General features: G+C 40.7%; 1 non-coding gene across 1 annotated transcript; it reads right to left on the bottom strand.

The window, feature by feature from the left end:
• Nucleotides 1–7,924: 7,924 nt before the first annotated feature.
• On the bottom strand, nucleotides 7,925–7,996 carry TRNAQ-UUG (transfer RNA glutamine (anticodon UUG)). The gene has a single exon. It is a non-coding gene; the product is annotated as a tRNA-Gln (tRNA).
• Between the last annotated feature and the right edge of the window lie 16,596 nt (nucleotides 7,997–24,592).

Here is a 24,592-nt window from a genome sequence, read left to right as displayed (position 1 = left end):
GGAGATGTATAAAAGAAAGAGACAGGAGGTCAAGAGAAAGGTGCAAGAGGTGAAAAAAAGGGCAAATGAGAGTTGGGGTGAGAGAGTATCATTAAATTTTAGGGAGAATAAAAAGATGTTCTGGAAGGAGGTAAATAAAGTGCGTAAGACAAGGGAGCAAATGGGAACTTCAGTGAAGGGCGCAAATGGGGAGGTGATAACAAGTAGTGGTGATGTGAGAAGGAGATGGAGTGAGTATTTTGAAGGTTTGTTGAATGTGTTTGATGATAGAGTGGCAGATATAGGGTGTTTTGGTCGAGGTGGTGTGCAAAGTGAGAGGGTTAGGGAAAATGATTTGGTAAACAGAGAAGAGGTAGTGAAAGCTTTGCGGAAGATGAAAGCCGGCAAGGCAGCAGGTTTGGATGGTATTGCAGTGGAATTTATTAAAAAAGGGGGTGACTGTATTGTTGACTGGTTGGTAAGGTTATTTAATGTATGTATGACTCATGGTGAGGTGCCTGAGGATTGGCGGAATGCGTGCATAGTGCCATTGTACAAAGGCAAAGGGGATAAGAGTGAGTGCTCAAATTACAGAGGTATAAGTTTGTTGAGTATTCCTGGTAAATTATATGGGAGGGTATTGATTGAGAGGGTGAAGGCATGTACAGAGCATCAGATTGGGGAAGAGCAGTGTGGTTTCAGAAGTGGTAGAGGATGTGTGGATCAGGTGTTTGCTTTGAAGAATGTATGTGAGAAATACTTAGAAAAGCAAATGGATTTGTATGTAGCATTTATGGATCTGGAGAAGGCATATGATAGAGTTGATAGAGATGCTCTGTGGAAGGTATTAAGAATATATGGTGTGGGAGGAAAGTTGTTAGAAGCAGTGAAAAGTTTTTATCGAGGATGTAAGGCATGTGTACGTGTAGGAAGAGAGGAAAGTGATTGGTTCTCAGTGAATGTAGGTTTGCGGCAGGGGTGTGTGATGTCTCCATGTTGTTTAATTTGTTTATGGATGGGGTTGTTAGGGAGGTAAATGCAAGAGTTTTGGAAAGAGGGGCAAGTATGAAGTCTGTTGGGGATGAGAGAGCTTGGGAAGTGAGTCAGTTGTTGTTCGCTGATGATACAGCGCTGGTGGCTGAGTTTGGTAAAGTGTGTGGAAGAAGAAAGTTAAGAGTAAATGTGAATAAGAGCAAGGTTATTAGGTACAGTAGGGTTGAGGGTCAAGTCAATTGGGAGGTGAGTTTGAATGGAGAAAAACTGGAAGAAGTGAAGTGTTTTAGATATCTGGGAGTGGATCTGGCAGCGGATGGAACCATGGAAACGGAAGTGGATCATAGGGTGGGGGAGGGGGCAAAAATTCTGGGGGCCTTGAAGAATGTGTGGAAGTCGAGAACATTATATCGGAAAGTAAAAATGGGTATGTTTGAAGGAATAGTGGTTCCAACAATGTTGTATGGTTGCGAGGCGTGGGCTATGGATAGAGTTGTGCGCAGGAGGATGGATGTGCTGGAAATGAGATGTTTGAGGACAATGTGTGGTGTGAGGTGGTTTGATCGAGTGAGTAACGTAAGGGTAAGAGAGATGTGTGGAAATAAAAAGAGCGTGGTTGAGAGAGCAGAAGAGGGTGTTTTGAAGTGGTTTGGGCACATGGAGAGAATGAGTGAGGAAAGATTGACCAAGAGGATATATGTGTCGGAGGTGGAGGGAACGAGGAGAAGAGGGAGACCAAATTGGAGGTGGAAAGATGGAGTGAAAAAGATTTTGTGTGATCGGGGCCTGAACATGCAGGAGGGTGAAAGGAGGGCAAGGAATAGAGTGAATTGGAGCGATGTGGTATACCGGGTTTGACGTGCTGTCAGTGGATTGAATCAAGGCATGTGAAGCGTCTGGGGTAAACCATGGAAAGCTGTGTAGGTATGTATATTTGCGTGTGTGGACGTTTGTATATACATGTGTATGGGGGGGGGGGGTTGGGCCATTTCTTTCGTCTGTTTCCTTGCGCTACCTCGCAAACGCGGGAGACAGCGACAAAGTATAATAAAAAAAAAAAACAATATATATATATATATGTATGTGCATTATTACATGACAGCTAGAGACTGAGTGTGAACGAATGGGGCCTTTGTTGTCTTTTCTTAGCGCTACCTCGCACACATGAGGGGGGAGGGTGTTGTTATTCCATGTGTGGCGGAGTGGCGATGGGAATGAATAAAGGCAGACAGTATGAATTATGTACATGGGTATATATGTATATGTCTGTGTGTGTACATATATGTATACAGTGAGATGTGTAGATATGTATATGTACTGTGTGTGTGGACGTTTATGTATACACATGTGTATGTGGGTGGGTTGGGCCATTCTTTAGTCTGTTTCCTTGCGCTACCTCGCTAACGCGGGAGACAGCGACAAAGCAAAATGAATAAATAGGAAGTGAAGTGTTTTAGATATCTGGGAGTGGATCTGGCAGCGGATGGAACCATGGAAGCGGAAGTGGATCATAGGGTGGGGGAGGGGGCGAAAATTCTGGGAGCCTTGAAGAATGTGTGGAAGTCGAGAACATTATCTCGGAAAGCAAAAATGGGTATGTTTGAAGGAATAGTGGTTCCAACAATGTTGTATGGTTGCGAGGCGTGGGCTATGGATAGAGTTGTGCGCAGGAGGATGGATGTGCTGGAAATGAGATGTTTGAGGACAATGTGTGGTGTGAGGTGGTTTGATCGAGTAAGTAACGTAAGGGTAAGAGAGATGTGTGGAAATGAAAAGAGCGTTGTTGAGAGAGCAGAAGAGGGTGTTTTGAAATGGTTTGGGCACATGGAGAGAATGAGTGAGGAAAGATTGACCAAGAGGATATATGTGTCGGAGGTGGAGGGAACGAGGAGAAGAGGGAGACCAAATTGGAGGTGGAAAGATAGAGTGAAAAAGATTTTGTGTGATCGGGGCCTGAACATGCAGGAGGGTGAAAGGAGGGCAAGGAATAGAGTGAATTGGAGCGATGTGGTATACCGGGGTTGACGTGCTGTCAGTGGATTGAATCGGGGCATGTGAAGCGTCTGGGGTAAACCATGGAAAGCTGTGTAGGTATGTATATTTGCGTGTGTGGACGTATGTATATACATGTGTATGGGGGTGGGTTGGGCCATTTCTTTCGTCTGTTTCCTTGCGCTACCTCGCAAACGCGGGAGACAGCGACAAAGCAAAAAAAAAAAAAAAAAAAATATATAAATGTATATATATATATATATATATATATATATATATATATATATATATATATATATATATATATATATATATATATATATATATATATATATATCAAAAAACCTACGATCTACTTTACAAGACAAACAAGTAATTCAGAAGTTTGGCTACATTGAATTTCATAATTTCGAATATTTTGATGAGAGAGAGAGAGAGAGAGAGAGAGAGAGAGAGAGAGAGAGAGAGAGAGAGAGAGAGAGAGAGAGAGAGAGAGAGAGAGAGAGAGAGAGAGAGAGAGAGAGAGAGAGAGAGAGATACAGTCTGGGCCCAGCCCTTGCTGTAGGGGATAGAAGACCTCCAAGATAACACTAGCCAAACTCTAAGAACATTTAACATCATAAGAACATTATCCAGTTGTCTTTTACTTATCAGGAAATACGTTTGTATGCAACTCTTAGCTGATAAGAGATGTTTGATCTCTTATCACCCAGAACTCACCACGAGGAGGTGGTTGCATGTCGAGTTCCATAATTTTTTCCCGTTTTAAATAAATATTTTAATTTCCTCTAAAATAAAGGTCTATCCCGCTTTAAGCTATGTAAAGATAATAATTTCCTCTAAAACAAAGTTCTTTCCCATTATATTACAAGTAAAATTTCCTCTAAAACAAAGTTCTTATTGTGAGGTAGATAGTTGAGGAAGGGCACCTCATTTCCTGCCCTTCCTCTGGTTCCGTTGGCCCCCTCCTCTGGTACGCCTCCGGCGGACTGACCTCATCACCTTCTTCAGCTCACCAATAATAAGTGGCAGAGCTGGTCTCTCTGAGGGGTCGCTGTGGGTCGCTGTTTGGTAAAGATCCTGGAGGCTTTCCCGCACACCCTGCTTCCTGACCAGGATGGACACGTGCCTCATTAGATGCCCAAAAGAGAAGACGTCACTGGCTGGGGAGACCGGCTTGCGCTCCCTGACCTCAGGGGCCAACCACAGGTCAGGAACAGCGGAGCAGAGATGTTCACTCTTGTTGTCTTACCTCTGTTGTACATTCAGCAATTTGAGTGGTGGCAATCCAGTTTCAAGTATCATATGGATCTTGACTTCATCAACTCTGGTGCTTTTCTGAGCACTGTATTCCAACCCTTAACTAGCTTATGTGTGGTCTAAGCTGGCTTATGCCTCCTGCTTTGATTACTTATCTGATCTTAAGTCTTATTTAAAATGCCATGAATCATTTTCAATATGTCTTCATAGATTTGTGTTTATTCTCCTTAGATTTGAAACATTTTAACAGCCTAGCTTGTATACTATACTTTGAGCGCTGCACATAAACCATTTCTAAATTTAACAAAGAATCCACCTCACTTGTGACATCTAACCCCTTAATCAAAGCATTCAACTATGGTTTAGGATCAGATTTATCTGAACGTCATTTAACCCCAACAAATCTGTCATCTAATTGAAGATCTTCATGATCTAAATATGTGGGAACATCAAATATGATAATCTAGGTGCATGTCTGCCTTCCATCTGGTCCCTCCATAATAACACCTTCAGAACCACAAGTGGGTAAGAAGTCTAACAGTATCATTGATCTTGACAGACACATAAGGTCTATATCTTCCTTGAACGAAACCTTAAAACTCCTGTGGTATCTATAGAGTCGTACTGCCCCCTGTAGCTTCTGGTGAAACTCCAGATGTACTGTAAATGGGGAAATATGGCCTCAACCTACCCAAAGACCACTGTGTCTCTAGCTCTCCGCCTCCAGAGTTAATTCTCTCCATTTCCTCGTCATGCCTATCACTCAGGCGAGGAGGATAACTAACCCTTTAACACTTTGTTATCAGTGTTTTCCCCCTTTCCTCTCACCAGAGATACTTTTACCCTTTGTGTTTATCACCCCGATACCATCTCGAAGCTTCGTTCATCCCCCTTTGGGCACCCGGGACCATCATTCATGGTCTTAGTTGATGAATTTTGACAATAGTGTTATTATTACCCCTCGATTTTCTCGTCTTAAGACTTGGTATGAAGTGGTTTCTAACCCCCTCCAATTCTAATTCAAAGCCTTGCGCAAGTTATGGGGACACTTGGAGGAAGAGGTACGTCAGGTCAAAAACCCAGACTCAATAATCAACTTTTCAGTTAAGGAATCCATTAATATCACGATCGTCAACATTTGACAACTTCAATACATATTCTGAACTTACTATTCCTCTCTACTTGGGCCTACAACTTTATTTCTAAGCACAACACCAGCCCAATGATATGAGATATAGACAAACGCATGTGGAACTGCAGACGACGAAGCCCTGGAGAAAGTAGGAATCCAACCCTAGATAAACACACCTTTTGAATCAACGCTCACGTTTATTGAAATTAAAAAAGAAATCTTGTTGCTACTTAGCGTTGTTTTGGTCTTGCTTTGCTTCAAGAGGGCTGCCAGCAGCGGTGGTCGAAGTGTGGCAATGGTCAAATCATTAGATAAATGACTCCCACCTGAATGACAGCTGTAACTACATGGTTTGGTCAGCCACAATGCCTCCCCCACCACTTCCACCATCTTTGACCAAACTTAAAACTCCTTTACCCCCAGTATGACTGGCTCCATCGGTATTATTTCCATTTGGAACCATCAGCCAATTTTCTTGGGTTTGGATGAATTTTCTTTTTTTTCCGAAGCGTTTGTCACCGTTGCCGGGAATTTAACCCTTACATGGGAGCTCCGGTTGTCGCTGTGGTATTTAGTTCGCCAAATAACTTCTTTATAAATGAAGTCCATTACAAAGTAAAGCATCATAAGTGGATCCAATGAAGTCCATTACAAAGTAAAGGATCATAAGTGGATCCAATGAAGTCCATTACAAAGTAAAGGATCATACGTGGATGCAGCCAGGATACTTCTTCGTGGTGGGGCTCGCTACGTGGTTGGTAGATGTGGCCCTCCCCCGCCACATGGTCACAGTGGTTGATCTAGTTTACGTCAACACATTACGAGGTCAGCCTTCACCAAATCCATATGGCGTTCATACCAGCTTCACCCATATTCCATTTCCTCCAATTCCACTTCTGGGTATTCCACCTCCATATCCACACAGCCAAATTCCACTCCATCCATGACTTCCACGTCCGGGTATTCCACCAGTTCCACTCCATCCATCTCTTCATCGTCTGGGTATTCCACCTCCATATCCACACAGCCAAATTCCACTCCATCCATCACTTCCACGTCTGGGTATTCCACCTCCATGTCCACACAGCCATAGCCCATGTCAAATACATGGACATATTCAAATTCCATCTCCTGGACAAAGGAGGATCGTCCTACCTCCTTGGTGAACATTATTATATTGAAGTGTTCGAGGAAAGGTTGAGGGAGCTTGCAAGGCGGAGAAGAGATGTTCACTCGACAGAGGTCACAGCTCAAATGATGCTCTCGGTCCCGGCTCCCTCCCTTATATAACCTGGGAACTGATCATATCCTAGCATAGCTTAATATAGTGAAGTCTAATATAGTGAAGTTAATACTTTAATACAGTTAAGTTTATTTCTCAATAGTTTAGTACATGTGCCTCACAACAGTTCCTTCACCCGTACAATGTCCCGTCACAGAACACAAGGATTGTCATTATAATTCGTTTTTATCAGCAGAAATTAGATTAAAGTGACTAAAGATAAGTGGTTTAATATGTTATGTGTGTTCTCTGTCATCATAAAGATGGCCATCTACCCTGATGTGTAAAGAAAACATCAATTTTGCCGAGGCTGTGGTGAAGATAAGAACACAATGATATGATAATGTGGTCATACAATGGTGTAGTCAAGATGTTGTGTTAGAGCTAAGTAGTGGAGATGGGGGTGTAGTGAAGAGGAGGATTTAGTGAAAATATATGTGTTTCTTCACGCTGAGCCATTCCATATAGATGAATATATCTATAATCTAATTGCGGTAAATTACCATATGACTTTAACGGCACCAGCCAGCAGGAAAAATGTCGGATATAGGAGTGACTGAATATTTTGTCGGGTACAGAAATAATTGAATATTTGGTACGATCGATCAAAATGCTTTTTATAGGCAAATAATTTCTGATTTTTCAAATGATTTTTTCCATCTGTTGGAACTGGTGTAAGTAATTAAAGATATGAAAACCGATGGAAAAGTTCAGTTTAACGCTTTTACGAATGTCTTGCTGCGTGTTTGGGAACAGCAGTAAACTACAGGAATATATTGGTCTAATGTGCCCTGCTCGTCCAACAGCAGATATTGTATGGTCTGAGACATTATTTCTGGTGGAGGTGGATTCTCTCCGGCATTGCGTAAATCACTTCCACAAACTTGCGCCATTTTGCACAAATACAGATCCGATATGATGCATTTCCCAGCTCTGTTACGTTATGGACCCTAGTCATCCTAGCCTAGCCTACCCTAAATAAAAAGGTGTGGAATAATGTGCAACATTTCTCCTTCATTACAAGTGATAATAAACCTAGGCTATACAGCAACCAGGAACGTCCATATTTGTCTAACTTCTCACATGTCTGTGTCATCTGTCTGTAAACATGTCGGTCATTACCCTGAGGGCAATTGCGGCTTTTGATTTTGAATATCACACGTTTCCTCTCTGCCGTGAGATCTTCATACTTAAATAAAATGGTGGGCCGTAAGAAATATATGTCCATCGAAGGTCAACTATATGGCTCAGTTCCATCATCAGTTTCTAAGAAAACTGAAAAGATGAGGTCCCACCGAGATTCGAACTCGGATTGCTGGATCCAAAGTCCAGAGTGCTAACCCTTACACCATGGGACCTGATAAGAAAAGATGTGATTTCATCTAAATGTTTTACATATAATCAACCAGAGGCCATTCCTCCCTCCCTGCCTGCAGGGTTCAAGGTTTTCTAGAAGGTTCTCGAAGATTCTGGTAAGATCATTACCTTTGAGAGGTCGTCGTTAGGTGACAGTCAGGTTCACTCTATGGTTGGTGTTTGTAGTTGGTTGTCCGAGGATGTTGTTATACTTGATCAATTTTGTAATTGTTGACTTTCAGGTAGGAAGTACTCATTTACGATGCATCCTTGTACTCACAACAACCTTATGAGTCACTTCAAGATTTATCTTCACTACAACTTTATCTTCACTACACCATTAAGGTTGAAGTCAATGGTCACAATCACTACAACCTCAACACAACTGGTCTTATACCTAACCCATATCATCACTACATCCATGTACATGTATTTCTTGCAGAATAACGCAGATATCAATGATTTCTTTGAAAATTGACATATACAGCCTTACGTATCTATCGATCTATCCAATATCTGTTTTTTACCTATCTATCTATCTACTATCTATCTATCTATCTATCTAAATCAGAAAGTCAACAACAATATCGTTAATGATACGTATAACTACGTCCTCTCAATGGCAGTTCCTACCCAGAATCTTCGAGAACCTTCTAGAAAACCTTGAACCCTGCAGGCAGGGAGGGAGGAATGGCCTCTGGTTGATTATATGTAAAACATTTAGATGAAATCACATCTTTTCTTATCAGGTCCCATGTTGTAAGGGTTAGCACTCTGGACTTTGGATTCAGCAATCCGAGTTCGAATCTCGGTGGGACCTCATCTTTTCACTTTTCTTCGATACTGATGATGGCCACATTATTCTGTACGTTATATATACATTCATATATATACATAAATATGTATTTATAAACATATATATGGAATAATATGGTTTTATCAATAGCCGGAGACCATTCCTCCCTCCTTGCCTGCAGAGTTCATAGTTTTCTGGAAGGTTCTAGAAGATTCTGGTGAGATAATTGCCATTTACAGGACGTTGTTATACTTCATATATCTATGATTCTATTATTGTTGACTTTCAGATAAAGATAGATAGATAAATAGGTAGATAGATAGTTAGATTGATAGATAGATAGAGCGATATTTAGATAGGTGTATAGATAGATAAGTTTCATCAATACTGTATCTTACGCCATCTCCTGTTGCTGGACATATGTTCAACCAGCATTGGGAAAACCTCCAGTAGACCTTAATGTAAAGCAAGATAATAACAAAACCTGTAATAAAAGAATACGATCAACTCCCCAGTGCAGAAATATTGTGACCAGAAAGTCTTCTAGAAAGATGTCAGACACTTCCACGGGAATCACAAACATAACATCAAATATCTGAAAGTCAACAATAACAAAACTAATGATGATAATGAAACTATAATAAGAAAAATGATAAACATATGGAAAATAGTGTTCTAGATTATGCTTCTAGAAAACAAACTTTAACGAAAACTGTGAAAAGAAATACCCATCTGGCTGATACGACACAGTAAAAGAACCATCCCATAACCAACTCTAAACTGAACCTGACTGTCCCCTAACAACGTCCTCTCAATGGTATTTATCTTACCAGAATCTCGTAGAACTTTCCAGAAAATCAAGAACTCTGCAGGCAAGGAGGGAGGAATGGCCTCTGGCTGCTGATGATAACCACATTATTCTATATATATACTTTTACCTACAATCGAAGGTTGACCGGCCAGCCCAAGTGGCTACAGAGGTTGTATCCATGAAAGAAACTGACCCACCAGCAGACGAATTCGGTTGGCAGGTTGTATCGAAGAAGAGGAAAAAGAAGGTTGCCCAACCACCCCAACCAGAAGGGTGTAGCAACGAAACGAAAGAAAGCTGCCCAACCAACCTGAGTGGTAGTAAGGATGGCTGCTCCACAACCCCAGGTCGTTAGGCAGACTGTAGCCATGGAAGAAAGGAAGGCTGCTTGTCCACCAGCCCAGGTACCGAGTGAGCGTGTAGCTATGCTGGCTGACCCACCAGCCCGGGTAGATAGCTACGCCCAGATGGCTATGTCGGGTGCAGCAAAGAAGGAAACCCCACAACTACTCCACGAGGTTTGCAAGCCTGCACCCAAAAAGATGAAGACGAAGGTTGCCACACTACCCAATGCACCACAACATGTCTAGAAAGGGAAAAGGTGGACAGAATGGCTGGAGGTCCCACTCCAACAACAAAATCACCTTAGGAGCCAAGTTCCATCCATTATTGAAAATATATATATATATATATATATATATATATATATATATATATATATATATATATATATATATATATATATATATATATATATATATATATATATATATATATATATATATATATGTATATATATATATATATATATATATATATATATATATATATATATATATATATATATATATATATATATATATATATATATATATATATATATATATATATATATATATATATATATATATAGATATATATACAAACTACATTGCAACTTACATATGAATAGAATCATCAAGCTTCACTATATTAACTTTACTATATTTGAATATAAACAAGGTCTAACCGAGGTTACTTGGTTGAGCAAGACGTGAGAATATCATCAATTGGGCCTCCAGCCCTGGGTTGATATTGTCGTTCTGACGTATTTCGAGTTCAGTGCTGATACAGGACCATTGAATATAGGACTATCTTGTTAGTCTGTGTAACTTCGCCTGACCCAGTCCACGTCTTCAATGGCTTTCTGTTACTACAAACGGGATTACAAAGGAAAGGCTTCCTTTGTTAGTTTCATGAATACCTTCGTTCAAATGAAGGGAAAGACTATTACTATGAAGCGGTACCTTATCAGCAGGAAAGAGCTGCAGCAACGGTATGAAAGTTACTGCAAGATACATAACGAGCCCGTGGCTTCCAACGTAAACATCGGCCGCCATTTGGGTTCACTCGGCATCATGTGTGACACCAAGATTGGACCCGTTGGGAAACAGGAACGATACTATTCCGGTATCATGTGGCTCGATGGCGCAGGATCACCAACTGAAATGCAAAGAAATTGGAGAAAGCCGCCCAAACGTATCATGAAGGCCGTGCAAGAGAAGATCGAGAGGAATCGGTTGAGAGACGATATCGCTCACAGTATATTGAAATTTATACCCAAGACTTCCTCTGATCTCCAGACACAGCCAGTCACAGAGACCACCAGCCCCGCTTCCCAGACACAGCAAGTCACAGAGACCACCAGCCCCGCTCCCCAGACACAGCCAGTCACAGAGGCCACCAGCCCCGCTCTCCAGACACAGCCAGACACACAGCCCACCAGCCCCGTCCCCCACACAGAGCCACAAGATCCTGATATTAAGGAAGCAAATGAATTTCTGGATGATTTTTTGCTTTCACTGGAGAAGAACTGATGAGTTCCTTATAGACAAGAAAAAATGTTAAAAAAAGAATCTATATAAGTTCACTTGTGGAGTGAGATCTTTGACGAAGCTGTTCTGCCTATAGCACAGCCTACCAAAGGGTGATCTTTGCTGTCGTGCAGTAACCTCATGAGGGCGGAGTCCGGCTACACTTTCTTTACCGAGGAAAAGATCTCTGCACTAATATTGAGTTTCTCCGTTGGCGTCAGGGTAAACACCCATCCCCCCCGAAGCTTGGTTACCTTTCCGTGGTGGGGGGGACTTCATGGATTGGGCAGTAGCAACCATCGTTGGTTGATTCTGTTCAATCCATGAACGAAAAACCAAGCATCTTGAATGCAATTGTCGTATAAATTCACTTGATGTCAAAACTGACGCGAAAGCGGTTGTCTCAATTTTGTCAGAAATGTTTGTGCGTTTCGGCCTGATGGCGGGAGTCGGTTTGGCGCTGTGGTCATGAGGGAATACGAGGAAGATTGGCAACCGTCCCAGAAGTAGCTACAGTGAGGCCCAGCAGTTGTCCCTAATACTGTGGAAGGCACTCATGTAAGGTGTGCAGTGAGGCGCAGCAGTAACAAGGGAAACGGACAACCAAAACAGCAATCTTGATCATCAGGAGGCTATCCAATGCTCAGAGTAGATAAGGACGATTATTGTATGGCTTCGCTCAGAGAATGAAAATCTTAGCCGTGAAAATCAACAAGTAAAATAACTAGTAGTTAGTGGTAGTGAAGTGGAATTACCGCATTTCTTTGGTCTTGATAGTAAAACGAAACTTTTCGTTTTCTCCATCAATCTAGAGGTGTTGTAGACCACCATCCTTAAGGTTGTAAGGTAATGGTAACTACAAGGTTATGACCTCAGCAAATTTGTGATGGAAAGTGTAGTAAATGTGGTAATGTATATAATATAAATTATATAGTTGTATGATAAATGTGTATTAAAATTTTGTCTTCTCTGTTTCGGTTCATTAATTCAAATACAGGTAAGTTTTCTCTCTAACGAGGTGGGATAAGCTACGTGCACTCGGCTTATGAATGTGGTGACTTTCCCTTCATTACCACAATGTTGTGCTGAACTGAAGATGTAGCATTCCGTAGACGAAACTAAGACAGGAAATCAATCTACATCAAAAATTGAACGTATGCATCTTTAGATGGACATAAAACAAACGGACGGAGGGGCACACTGCAGCAAATGGATTTCAATATCACCACTTAAAGTAGGCCTTTCAACTAGTTGTGGCTTTAAAGCAAACTTTTTCTAGCCAAGGTTTAGTTAGCACCTAAACTAATCCCCACCACCTTACCTTAAGAAATATTTTCAAAAGGTACTGTCTGAACATATTTCTAAGGTAAGGTCATTTAGGTTTGGCTTAGATGCTAACCTAACCTAGGCTAGAAAAAGTTTCTTTTGCTTCAGAGCCCCAACTACGTAGACGGGCTACTGTTGATATTAAAAAGTAATAGAAAGGTGATAAAACTGAGATGAAATGAATAAAAATATAGAATGGGTCTGTTGAAAGTTGAAGTATTTGCTAGATACAATTTTTGACAGATTCAAATGGATCCTAAAGTCAGTCACTTAAATCACAATGCTGAATATTGTTTTAATTGTTGGAACTAGTTACAGGAAGTAAAAATATCAAGCTTAAAGGGATGCCATTACAATAACTTCATATACCTGTATAGGATCTCTTAAACTTCTTTTCCGTAACGCTGAATGGATTTAAGTCGTTTAATCTGCTCTCTGAATTTGTTTCTCAGACCAGTAATCATCTTTGGAGATTACCTCAATAATCACTCCATTCAATGTCTTCCTTTTCAAATTAGTTGACGACCACAGCAGTGCAATATCCAAGCTGGGATGGCTATGTTTTGGGAAGGCGAGAGGTCAGGTTATGCAAGAATGTTAGAAATGGTTTCCATCAGTTTCTACCCTATCTACTCTAAAAATTTTGGGTTATTAGAACTTAGAGATTTATGAGTAGATAATACAATGTAGTTATCATGGCAAAATATCCAACATGAGATTATAGTCATAATAACAAAATAGTCACAAGGCCAATATATAGTCACCGGAATGTTATATTTATCATGATAATGTATCACTTATGACAAAATATGCATGATTAAAAAATGACAATATAGCACCTACAAAAAATATCACATTGCTAATATAGCGAAGGTGGCGATATATACATGATAGTAATGTAACCAAAATAAGAAGATAGCGAAAATGACAATATGTTCATAATGACAATACTGCCACTATGTATATATATTCTCCATGACGCTATAGCTACACTGACAGTAAAGCTATCTTCACAAAAGCGTAAAATTGAAAATACAGCAAACGACAATATAGCCACCATGACAATACAGCCATCTTGACAATAAAGTCACGATATAAATCAATCGCCAGGACATTAGAAACGCGTCGAGAGTAATTTACAGACTTTATAGATATCATGAAAATATTGCCACCATGTCAATATATTTGCTATGACAATTTAGCCATTATGATAATACAGTCACGTCGACAATGTATTCACTATGACAATAAAGCTACCATGATCATATAACTGATATGACAATACAGTCAAAGGAAAAATATAGAAACATTCAGCTTATATTCACAAAGGCAATATAACCACCTGACAATATTGACAATGATATATTGAAGAATGTGTGGAAGTCGAGAACATTATCTCGGAAAGCAAAAATGGGTATGTTTGAAGGAATAGTGGTTCCAACAATGTTGTATGGTTGCGAGGCGTGGGCTATGGATAGAGTTGTGCGCAGGAGGATGGATGTGCTGGAAATGAGATGTTTGAGGACAATGTGTGGTGTGAGGTGGTTTGATCGAGTGAGTAACGTAAGGGTAAGAGAGATGTGTGGAAATAAAAAGAGCGTGGTTGAGAGAGCAGAAGAGGGTGTTTTGAAGTGGTTTGGGCACATGGAGAGGATGAGTGAGGAAAGATTGACCAAGAGGATATGTGTCGGAGGTGGAGGGAACAAGGAGAAGAGGGAGACCAAATTGGAGGTGGAAAGATGGAGTGAAAAAGGTTTTGTGTGATCGGGGCCTGAGCATGCAGGAGGGTGAAAGGAGGGCAAGGAATAGAGTGAATTGGAGCGATGTGGTATACCGGGGTTGACGTGCTGTCAGTGGATTGAAGCAGGGCATGTGAAGCGTCCGGGGTAAACCATGGAAAGCTGTGTAGGTATGTATATTTGCGTGTGTGGACGTATGTATATACATGTGTATGGGGGGGGGGGGGTTGGGCCATTTCTTTCGTCTGTTTCCTTGCGCTACCTCGCAAACGCGGGAGACAGCGACAAAGTATAATGAAAATAAAAAAAAATAGATAGTCGTTTTCGGATCATAGGAAACATATAGACTCCAGGACAATATAGTCTCTGTGAAAAAACAGTGACTCAGACAGGATTTATCATTATAATATAGTCATAACATTATAGCTGTCATGTAATTGTAGTCACCATGACAAAATTATCACAATGAAATAAAACGGTATTACAATATGGTTACCATAATTATACACCAATCATGATTATATAATCAGCAGGTTGACATAAACAATATCACAGTGTAAAAACCATGACAATTTAAGTGACATGATGAGATGATATTCATTCACTTACACTTACAATACCAAATAAGCCGCCATGAAAATATTATTATCATGATCATATAATGACAATAATATTGTAACTAATAACAAAATATATCCCGAACGACAAAATTAACCATAGCAATATAGCCATCAAGTTGATATAGCGACCAAGATAATGTAGCCAGGACGACATTATATTGAAAATAACGATACAGCCACCATGCCAATGTCTTCCCCATGACAATGTAGCTACCATGAAAATATAGTAACCTTGACTATATATCTACCATGATAAAATATTTGAATTGAAAAATATCCACAACAAGAGTTTAGCTGCTAAAACACGATATCACCTTTCCAATATCGCCAAAATGTTGTTATTACCATCATGACAATATACCGCCAGAAAAGAAATATATATACCCACTACTTGACAATATAGCTATTCTGACAATACTGCCAACATGAAAAGACAGTCACCTCCTTGTTATATAACAAAAATGACAAATAGCCATCATGGTAATATAGTGACCTAACAATACAGACATTATTGCCATGAATTCAACAAATTAAATGACAACATAGATATTATGGCAACACAGTCACCATGACAATATACTCAGAAATGCAATATAATCGCCATAATGAAATCATACTCTCATGAAAATGTAGCCACCTTACCATTTTGGTTTCCATTGCAATGTAGCCACAGTAATAAAAGATTTACCAAGACAGTACTGAAACCATAACAATATAGCATATCATGGCAATGTAGTCACCTGATAATTTAATCAAAATGACAATTTCTCCTCTATAATGACATATCCTCAAGGGCAATATCAACACCATTAAAAAAACTTCTATGAAAATACAGTCACTATGACATTATAAATATCAGGATAAAAAAGTCACCATGAAAATATAGTTATCATGGCAATATAGCCACTATGACATTATAGTCATAATGACAATATAGTCGCTGTGACAATATTGTCACCATGATGATATGATTATCATGATGATATATCGATTATGACAAATTATGCAAGAGTTAAATAATGACAATATATCACCTAAAAATAAAGATCACCTTGCCATTATAGCTAAAGTGACGATATATACATCATAGCAATGTAACTAAAATGAAAAGATAGCCAGAATAGCGGTTTGTTCATAATGACAATACTGCCACTATGAAAATATGTCCCCCATGACACTATAGCTACACTGACAATAAAGCCATATTCACATAAGAGTAACATTGAAAATACAGCTACATTGTCATGGTGACGATATTGGCATGGTGGCTCTATTGTTATTTTCAATATAATGCCATCCTAACTACATTATCTTGTTCGCTATATTTACTTGCTGGCTATATTGCTATGGTTAATTTTGTCGTTGGGGATATATTATATCATTAACTACAATTTTGTTTTAATCGTATGATCATCATAATAATATTATCATCGCGGCTTATTTGGTAATGTGAGTGCAAGTGTATGGATGTCTTATCATTGTAAGACTCACGCACACTTCCATTAATTTTTCATTAGGTATTTGTCATTATCATTTTACTGTGAGTTACATAGAGTTAGATGCATGTTGCCACGGGCTCACTGTTCCCACGGGCTACTGTTAATCAGGATGTTTGAACACGTAAGAGCTGATCTGTTATTTGAACACGTTGTTGAATGGGTGTTGACGGACTCCCATATAACCCCTGCCAGTGTGACCTGAGGAGACACACTGGCCAGCATCGTCACACTGTTCACTAGAGTGTGTCGTAGTGTGTCATAAGACTATAGCCCAGAGTACTACAGATGGACGTACATATTCTTTTGTAATAAATCTACAAAGACCGCCTGATCTTCATTGACTACCATCCACGAAGAAGACCTGTATTCATTCCTGACAATTCAATCTTACAAATGGTGGCAGCGGAGTAAGAACCCACGTGACCACACACGACCGTCACATCTACTTCATATTTCTACGTCTGGTGTTGCCAGTAGTCATACAAGCCTACCTGACACAGTCCTGGTGCTCGCTCCACTGGACGTTAAGGGCGGAATCCACGGCCGACTACGTTCTCCATCACCCGTATCTCCAGGCAGTGAAGATACGTCTTTATTGCATTGCTGACACTGTGTCACTTGCAAGGGAACACAGCGCCTCCACCGTGGAGTGTTGTCATCACATCCACGCGTCTCCAGCAAGGTCAGCGATCCTGCCAACACCAACGTGGAGGTCATCCGGTCGACCACTCCAGAGACGCACCATCAGCAGCCGTGGCGACATCCCAGACGTCAGCATCGCGTGGTCCAGTCCTTGTTGCTCGCTCAACTTTCCTGCTAGCGAGCCGCTACTCTGCACACGTCTACACCTCGCTACACCCAGCGAGCCGCTACTCTGCACACATCTTCACCTCGCTACACCACACCCGAGACGTCTAAGCGAGCGAATCTCCCATTCAGATAAGAACTGTGTCAAAATGGTTCACTCTGTGAGGTATGCTCCTTTTGTGTGTTACTAGTCCCTAGTCTATCAATATAGACATATGTATATATATATACTTTTGGGTAATATGACTATTCGTCCTTGTAATTTAGCAAATTAATCTAAGGGTTTTTCTTGCATATATTCTTATGTTTTCATACATTGATACTGTTGTTTTTAGTGATGATTACTTTCGCATGCAGAATCTTGTATTGATATGTTGTTATCCCATACTTTTTATTGTCTTTATTTCGGTGCAGTATTTTCAATAATATTCAGGTTAGGTATTTTAGATTAGAACAATAGTGTTCATTGTATTTTGATTTTTAGAGAGGTTTATTACTTAAACACTTTAAGTCTGATTGTATTACATGTCTGAAGATATTCCATGCGGTAATCGTAAAGGTTCATATGTACTTAGGAAATTACCTAGAATCCCTTATTATAAACGGAACCAGCCTTCTAAAATGGTGACGTCCCACAAAGTTGTTTTGACAGATTCTGGTGACACAGATGACCCACAGAAACCTTCTCACACGTTACCACACCCACACCCACCTCCCCCTCCACCTCACGAAAACTCAGGACAATCATATCCTTCACAAAAAACAGTTTTCACACAAAAACAAGCTAGGGAACCACACGAGTTATTTGATGGTAAACTGTCAAATTTTGATCGGTGGATCAGGAACGTAGAGGACAGTGTTGAACATAATGGTGAGTCAGGAGACAAAGCGCTTATATCAGCTGCTAAAAATCTCATTGATTTCAACAAGCCTAACAATTACGCTAGGTTTGTTTATGACTCAGAGGATGTTCAAAACTGTACATCTTGGGAGGAATTTAAAACGTTGTTTAAATTCGGTTGTGAGGAATCATTCTCAGATAATCTACTAACCGTCCTTTTACGTGCTCTTAACACTACATACACAGATGATATGTCAATCCCTGATCACTGGAGTACCTTACATGGAAGAATGACGTTATTTAGGCAGGCTTACGAATCCTCACCCTGGATGTCGGCCATGATGAAGCCTGAAACTCATGTGCAAACACTCGTGCGTTTATTACACATACTCTTCATTCTCAAGGACCTGCCTCCAAACGTAGCTCGGCGGTTACTTGATGAAGACATCGACCCATCATGGTCAGTAACGAAAGTATTGGGTTACACTAAAAAGAAAGGTGGATATCACAACACCAAGACACTGGGGAGGGTGTCGGCTTCCCAATGTATGAGGAAACATTCTAGTGATCAACACAATCATTCCTCTCACGGCCACTTAAAGCGATGCAGTGATGACAAACACTCACATAAGGTAACGTGTTTCCGGTGTCACCAAACAGGACATAAAGCGAATGTGTGTACTTACACATCGGACTCTTTCTCACGCCTCGACCAGAACAACAAACGCAGTCAACAACCCATGGCATCACAACCTCGGTCATCACAATGCTGCAGACCTAGTCATGATTTCCTGCGGTCAGACACCAAGCTGACCTTCACCCGCTCGCGCCCCACAACACCAGACAGGTGTTCATATCATAAGAACGCTAGACACACTTCAGCGGAATGTCGAGCATTAGCTAGACAGACGTCATCTAACACAGGTTCATCATGTCATCATCAACAATGACAATCTCTCGCTCATGACAAGACTCCGTCACGTAAGGAACTCTTAAGACATTTTTGTTCTTCGCCATTTTCTCACATTACAAGTTTCGATTTAGTGGGTTCTTTCCAGAATAAGCCAATCACAATCTTTCTAGACAGTGGCGCGGAAGCAGATGTCATTCATTATGAATTTATTCAACCATTAATGCGCACTCAACTTGTTAAATACTCAGACTTTTACCCACCTCTTCAAAGTATCTCAAATGAAAATCTCGACGTAAGGGGCACTATTAAAATAAACATTCGCATTGGCGACTCGGTCATTACCGTAACCCCTTACATTGTTCGTGGTGTAACTTTTCCTGCTAACTTGTTACTAGGACGCCACTCTATGTGTGGCACAACATAAGATCTGTCCTATTTATCATGAAAATGTTGTTTGTGTTGATAATACGTTCCTGCCGTTGTCAGAGAAGAGTTCTCACTCAGTCAGGGTCATTAATACATCTGCTCCCACGTCCTGCTTCACGGTAGATAATACCCACTCCTTTTATTTTTCTACTCATTGCTCTGGTAAACTTCAAACAAATATGACTCTGCATAGTAACACATTAACGAAGGTTCCTCTCTCACTTTCTCGAAAGTGGGTGACTGATCCTGGACTGAGACATAGTCAGGGTGATCTCGTACTAAGAGTAGTTGCTGAACCTTCATCACTAACTGTCAAAGGGCTATCGATGGATGCCTCTATTCATGAGACCGCAGATGGAGAGGTTACCGTATACATTGCCAATACGGGACCCACTCCTGTCCGTCTCTGTAGAGGGACCAAGCTTGTGGAATTCTCCGTTTTGAAGTCCGGAATTCAAGACGAGGAGTTACGTGAGTTTAACATCCGTCTAGTCTCACATTCCATTAACCCACCTCCACCTACTCCTCCTACCCCTGACTCAGCAGTGCACGGCTCGAGTCAGCTCCCCACCATCACCCCTGACATGATATCCAAGGTAGGATTAACCAAACATGTTGACCAGTTAACAGACTTACTTAACCAGTATAGGTCTACTATTGCCTTATCAGGAGAACCACTCGGTAGAACTCATTTGGATGTTCACGCTATTAACTTAGAGAAAAACACACGTCCCATTTACGTCCCAGCCCATCGCTTGCCACACGCACACAGAGACATAGCAAGCAAACTGGTTCAGGACATGTTGAAAGATAAGGTCATAGAAGAATCACGGTCACCATGGAATTCACCACTTCTGATCGTTCCGAAAAAGGACGGAATTAGATCAGTCATAGATTTTAGAAAACTCAACAACAAGGTCACTTTGAAAGATCGTTTCCCATTACCAGTGGTATCAGAGCTTCTTCATAGCCTATGTAACAATAAGGTATTTTCAACTTTGGATTTACTAAGCGGATTTTGGCAGATTCCCTTGTCAGAGGAAAGCCGCCCCCTGACTGTGTTCAGTACGCCAGATGGTCATTGGCAGTTCATATGCATCATGCCCTTCGGTCTTCATTCCTCACCGGTGATCACCTTCTCAAGGTTAATGACTAACATTTGTCGTCACATGTTGGGCAAAGAAGTATTGGTTTATCTTGATGATATAATTGTCATGTCTCCAGATATTGCTTCTCATTTCAAAAGTCTTGAGAGAATATTTCTGTGACTTAAGGATGCAAACCTAAAAGTCAAGTTATCCAAATGTTCCTTTCTACAGACACGAATTAATTACTTAGGTCACACCGTTGACGAAAACGGTATTCAACCTAATGCAGATAAAGTAAACACAATTGTAGAATGGCCAGTCCCTTCCACAACAGACAAGGTCAAATCCTTCCTTGGTTTAGCAGGATATTATCGAAGATTTATCGCTAATTTCGCGAAGATCGCAAACCCACTCACTTCACTTCTGAAATAGGGAGTTACATTCCAGTGGTCTACAGCGCAAGACAATGCGTTTAACTTACTCAAGCGACACTTGATCGAGGCGCCTATCCTTCGATTTCCCAACTTTGAGAAACCCTTCATTTTGCACACAGATGCTTGTAAACAGGGTCTTGGAGCTGTACTTATGCAGGAGTCAAATAGGGGTAGACTTTTTCCCATAGCTTATGCGAGCCGTACATGTTCAAAGACGGAATCGAAATACTCAGTAACTGAGTTAGAAGGCCTTGCAGATATTTGGGCACTCAAACATTTTAAGGAATACATATATGGTTACCCTATTACAGTTTATACAGATCACTGGGCACTGTTAGGTATTTCTCAAAGACAAGAACCTACAGGAAAGTTTCAAAGATGATTTTTAAGTACACAAGCATTTGACCCAGATTTTCGTTTTGTTTCTGGCTCATCCAATGTAGCTGCAGACGCGCTCTCCCGCAGAATGGGTGCAGCCACTGTAGATAATAGCCTCGTATATTTTGATGTAGAGAGGTTGAGACAGCATCAACGAGATGACCCAGTCTGGGGTCCTGTCATAGAATTCCTAGAGGGTATAAGATCTTTCTTGGATGCTAAAACAGTTGTTCCAGTCAGAGAATTGTATTTAGCACAGTGGGGGAGTCTTGTGCAGGGACGCGAAATTAGGAGTGCTCGCCCGTGTTGTTAAACAATCATTCCAACAGCATTAGTACAGGATTTCTTGAAGTTAGCTCATGATTCAAACCAGGCCGCACACCCAGGCCGCACACCCAGGCCGCACACCCAGGCGCAGATATATGCTATAAGCAAACTCGTTTGAGGTATTTTTGGCCAAGATGCAGAAAAACATTAAAGAACATATTTTGAGGTGCCAAATCTGTAACACTCATAAGATAAGTCCCACTACCCCGCAGACTGTTGAAATATCCTTTACCTTCATACCCATTGGAATGAGTTCATATGGAGATATTGAGATGTTTTCCTAGGTCCATGGCAGGCTACAGATACATTTTAGTAATTACTGATGCCTTCACGAGATATTGAGAATTAGTCCAGGTTCAAAATAAAGACGCAGCCACTGTCGCTATGGCGTTCAAAAAACATATCTTAGACATAATGCGCCGAAGATTTTAGTCACAGATAATGGAGGGGAATTCAATAACTCATTATTAGAAGAACTCTGTAATTTGTATAACATAAGTAAATGTAATATAATGGCGCATTACCCAGCCTCGAATGGCCTGGCAGAAAGGTTGAACCGTAAGATCCTCCAATGTCTTTGTACCAACATTAATTTTGATTATGATGAATGGGATGAATACCTGTCTGATGTCCAATGTTCATTAAACTCAGTCATTTGGAGACACCCTTCCACGCCTTACACGGTTTTGATAAAGTGTTGCCGTATGACATAATAGCGTCCCCTCCTTCTTGTCCAGCGGTCCAGAGATCAGTTGTTGCGGAAAAATATCGCACGACTCAATTGATTCATCAAAGGATCAAGGAAAATCTAGGTGAAGCCACTACAACCTTCACGAACCAGGCTGATAAATCCGCGAAACCATCAAAGGTGGCTCCCGGACTCTTGGTAATGGTGCAAGAATTTAACACTAGAAGTGATGTTCCTAAACTTGACCCAAAATTTTCTGGTCCCTATATAGTCTTAGCTCATTAAAGGGACATAAGTTTAGGGTTTGACATCTAAATACAGGTGACATTCGTGAAGAACATGAGAACCACTTGAAAGTTTTACAGTATTCTGAACATGATCATCCCGGTACCACAACAGACAACACTCCTCAATCCCCAAACAATGTCACGCAACCAACTTCTACCACTGTTCAGACTGTCCCCACACCACAACCGACCACCCTCACAACACCACCACAGACACATCAGTATTCATTAAGACCTCGCCTTTAAGAAGTTCCTAAGTTTATCATTTTCCAGGTTCTTCCTTCTCATGTCCTTATGGTGTCTTCCTATATATGACACCATGGCAGTACCAGGCGCCCTTCTCACGACTCCCCGCCAGGTCCGCCTCGTGAGGGACACACTTTCAGTTAAGTTGGGCCTGGAGGGTCTACCCTACAATTACGATAATTTAATAAAACTAATGGAGGCCGTACCTCGCTTACGGTCTACCCTACTCAAGTTTTACACCAGTGCGTCCATCAGAAACTCTAGTGTTGCTCCTCCTCCAACTTTGTTAAACCAGTGGACCTGGAAATTGAATAGTACCTTTGTGATTCTGTCTGACATAATACAAGACATTGAATCTCCAGTAAATGCTAATGCCAGGATGAACATGAAAAAGCAAAGGAGAAGCAAGAGAGGTCTGCTTAACTTTGTAGGGTCCCTCCAATCATATTTGTTTGGTATTGCTACTCAGGAAGAACTTAATTCAGTTAGGAATCAGGTTAGATCCTTACAATTTCAACAACTTCTTAACAACAGGTATATTAAGGCTAAAGCTAATATCTTAAAACAACATTCTAGATATTTGAATGACATAATGCTAATTGTTAATAACTTGACACAACATGTAGCGCTACTGTCAAAGTCTCTTAATCCCATATATGCTATAGAGACTATTTCCACATATGTTGATAGTTTATATGCCCAGATCACTTATCATGCATATTATTTCACTGGCTTATTGGAAGATGTTGATAATCTGGTAAACCAAGTTGTCACACCATCATTATTTCCCTTCTCGGAACTCACACGTATCATTAAACAAGCGATGACGATATTCGGTTGCACCCCAGCTCTCCCTTTGCATCACATGGCCAGTTATTACTCCTTACTAACGGTTGACGTGATCCTCGAAGCGGTCATTATCCACCTACCATTCAATGACTCCAATACTTACAGCCTTGTGAACGTAATACCATTCCCTTTTAATTATACAAAAGGGTCGTAAAAAACTATCGTCCTTGCTGATAACATGAACTTTCTATTATAAAATATTTATTCCTCATTGATTGCACATCTCTCCATGGATGATTTAGCATTGTGCCATAAACCATTGCTTGACAACTTGTTTTGCACCCCCCTCCCCCAGTACCTTGGTTTTCCATAATTTACAAACAAATTCATGTGAGTGCCAACTACTTTTGGGACATCAACAAAATGTTCTTCGTTCTTGTTCCTTTAAGTAAATTGTTGTTAATGAACCTTGGATTGAAAGTATGGACGAAAAGACGCACCATTTCTTCTCATTCATGAGCAGTAGTAGGAGGAGGAGGACGTTGCATCGAAGGAGGCTCCTGTGGTTTCTGGGTAAGGTGACTGTTACTACGATTCGCACGCGCAGGGCCAAGTAATCACTTGCCAAGGCGACGAGGCAGAAACTCAGCACACCCCCCAGTACTTCCACAAAAAAGCAGAAACACCTTCTTAAGCAAACTCCCTACCAACCCAACATGATTAATGAAAA

The sequence above is a fragment of the Panulirus ornatus genome, chromosome 42, assembly GCF_036320965.1.
Source record: "Panulirus ornatus isolate Po-2019 chromosome 42, ASM3632096v1, whole genome shotgun sequence".
NCBI lineage: Eukaryota > Metazoa > Arthropoda > Malacostraca > Decapoda > Palinuridae > Panulirus > Panulirus ornatus.
This window is presented reverse-complemented; position numbering and strand designations above follow the sequence as displayed.